The 3355-nt window shown below is 35.5% G+C and overlaps 1 protein-coding gene across 1 annotated transcript in view; it reads right to left on the bottom strand.

Moving 5' to 3' along the window:
* Positions 1–3355, bottom strand: part of LOC123161760 (uncharacterized) — a gene marked incomplete in the record, with an annotated part of 8173 nt that overhangs the window by 3618 nt on the left and 1200 nt on the right.

Raw genomic sequence — 3355 nt, 5'->3', positions numbered from 1 at the left:
AATTACAGTACTACTACTAGATGCATATTGACCTATCCTAAAAAAATGCATATTGGCGGATTATTTCTAAAAAAAAGCCATGGGGCTGGGTCGAGTTGCGTCGTACGAGGGTGACTCGGCTGGAAGGTCCATGACAGGTGGACTGCCCAATGCGCCTACCATTGGGGTCGAGTCGCTCGCTCTACGCGGGCGAACAACGCCTCCGAGCCATCCATTGCTCGCTGGCGTGTGGCAGGAGCCTCTTGGTGGTGACCTGAGTCGTCTGATTTGTCCAGACGGTCCCGGACCTGGGCAACCCGGCTAGGAGGTCCATGACATGTGGATCGTCGGGTCCGCCCGGGGTGGTCGTCATAGAGCGGCACCCGTTGCTCATTGGAGGGCGGAGGAGCCAGCCACCGGGAAACCCCGGCGAGATCAAAAGCGGAGGATTCGTCGGCATCCCTCGGCGGCTGTGTTGTTGGGGTTGGGGGACCGACTTGGGCACCCCCTATATCTCGCGTTCAGCGAGACCTAGGGAAAGCTCGCTGAACGTGAGACTGAGATGGGCCGACCGAGGAGCGGGGGAGGCCACTAACTCCTTTTTCTGTTTTTCACATTTTCTGCTTTCCCTTTTCACTTTATTTTTTTACTTTTATTTACACTTTAAATATTCTAAATATATAGTCCCTCCGTACGGAAATACTTGTCGGAGCATTTATATTCTAAATACATAATAACAATGTTTATTATGTATACAAATAATATATTTTTTTATCATGTATTACAAAATCGTTAATCAAGCATTTAATTTTTTAACAAGTATTTGAAAAATGTTTATCAAGCATTTGAAAAATGTGAAATGTATATACAAAAAATGTTGACCCTATATAAAAAATGATGAATTTTTTTCATGTATATAAAAATGTTAATCAAGCATTTAAAAAATGTTGAAAAGGTATTTAAAAAATGTTGATCAAGCATTTAAAAAATGTTAAATATGTATAGAAAAAATGTTCACTATGTACTTTAAGAAGTGAGGAAATTTATTGATCAAGTATATAAAATATTGTAATCAAGAATTTGAAAAAATGTTGAAAAAATATTTGAAATATATAAATCAAGAATTCGGTAAATGTTAAATTTGTCTAGAAAAACTGTTGATAATCTGTTAAAATGTTAATATCGCATTCATAAAATGTTTATCAAGTATTTGAAAAAAATGTTAATCAAGAATTTTGAAAATGTTAAATGTGTGCTGTAAAAATTTGGACCATGTGTTCAATTTTTTTAATATTGCATTTAGAGAATGTTAATAAAGCATATGAAAAAATGTTAAACATGCATAGAAAAAAATGTTGACCATGTATTAGAAAATGTTAATCTTGTATTTGAAATATGTTAATCAAGCATTTGAAAAAGCTTAAAAATGTGTATAGAAAAAGTGTTGACCATGTATTCAAAAAATGTTAATCTTGTATTTGAAAAATTTTAATCTTGTATTTGTAAAATGTTATAAATGTTGAGCATGTATTAAAAATGTGTTAATTTTGTATTGGAAAAATGTTAAGCATGTATTAGAAAAGTGTTGTTAACATATACAAAAAAATGTAGAATGGAAGTAAAGAAACACAAAAAAAGAAATGAGAAACGAAGAAGACACAAAAGAAAAAAAGTAAAATAAAAATAAAACTGAAGAAACAAATGCAACAAGATGAAAAAAATCTGGAGAAGGGAAAAGATAGCGAACAAACTACCCAGAGAAAATTGAATAAGGCAAAAAAATGGTGGAGAAAAATTGGCTTTTATATTAAGTAGGACGTGGCCTTCATTTCATAAGGAACTTGACACAGGCGCAGTGGCTATCATCGCTAGCTACTTTTTTTTTTGAGACAACGGTAGCTACTAGTACACCCGGGTTTGATCCCCGGTTACTTCCCTCATTTTTTCCACTATTTCATTTCTTAAGTGAGCTGGCACAGTTGCTACACGAGAAACAGAAACCTTCAGCGAGAGAGATTCTTCAACCTCGCTTAATGTGACATATAGTCGCCGCGGACCAACTTGAGTGCAGCGGCTCTGTTGTTGTTGATTTTCTGATGCCGAAATGGGCCTTGGCTAGTAATGACATGCCCAGTTTTCAGGCCCGGCATCTTAGTCGTCCAATTCCTCAAAAAAAAAAAAAGAATCTCAGTCGTCCAGCTTTGTCTAAAAAGAAAAACTAGTCGTCCAGCTGATCTCAAAAAACATCCCTAAAAAAAGCTGATCTCAAAAAACAAACAAAAAACTGGGTAGTAGTCATCAGCTTATAGCACTCAAAAAAAAGTCAGCTTATAACACTCGTTTCTCAGAAAAAAGAAACTTATAACACTAAAAAGAAACTAGCCAACAGCTTAGCAAAAATAATGTTTCTCTTCAAAAATGTTCTAAAGAATGTGAAAATAAGATTTGCAAACAAAGCTCGAAGAATTCCACTTGAGCAGAGTGCAGTTTTCTATTGTGCACGCCATGTAAAATGTGAAGTCAAGGAATCTACCGTTCAATGTATGTCTGAGATTGGTGCTAGCTACTTTCTCTCATCAAGTATAAAACGTTGTTGGCTCTTTTCTTATCACTGGTATGAGTGTGCACGTGCAACTTTCGTATCATAATCTATAATAAAAATATCTATTTTAAATTTACTTGGCCCCTGAGTTTTTATAGCGAGTCATTTAAATGTGTCTGATGCCCAATGATGTGAGCACACGTGTAACACATGATCCATAGACACATCTTCACATAAAATTAACGACCACATAAATGTATTATAATATGTTACAAAAATATTTAAAAAACAACAGCTAAGCAACATTATCTATTATTTGTTGATGATTCTCTCTTGAGGGTCTATTTGTTGATGTGATCTATGATGCTTCATTCCATGGATGGGATATTGTTTATAGTTTCATTCCCTTTACACTCTCACGAGTCCTTTTTACTCTTCATATGAGATTTCTCTGAAGTCAAACTGCGTAAAGTTTGACCAACTTTATAGAAAAAGTTGTCAACATTCATAATACAAAATCAATATCATTAGTTGGGCCATGAATTTAATTTTTATATTGTATAACTTTAGTATTGTAGATATTGATATTTTCTTCATATAAATATGGACAAACTTTATGAAGAACTTCAGACAAATCTTATATGCGGAGTAAAATGGACCAGAGGAAGGACTTCAAAATATGTATCACCTCGGTTCAAAGAACTATTACCTAGCAATTGATGTATTTGGACGAATCACTTCATAAGATCGAAGGCAAGAGATGAATGGAGCACCATCGGCCTTGACGACAATTTCCCCACAAGCGTGGGTGGTGGCACACAATCCACAACCCCG

This window comes from Triticum aestivum, chromosome 7B (assembly GCF_018294505.1).
Source record: "Triticum aestivum cultivar Chinese Spring chromosome 7B, IWGSC CS RefSeq v2.1, whole genome shotgun sequence".
NCBI classification, from domain to species: Eukaryota; Viridiplantae; Streptophyta; class Magnoliopsida; order Poales; family Poaceae; genus Triticum; species Triticum aestivum.
The sequence above is the reverse complement of the archived record's forward strand: the minus strand, read 5'-3'. Positions and strand labels throughout refer to the sequence as shown.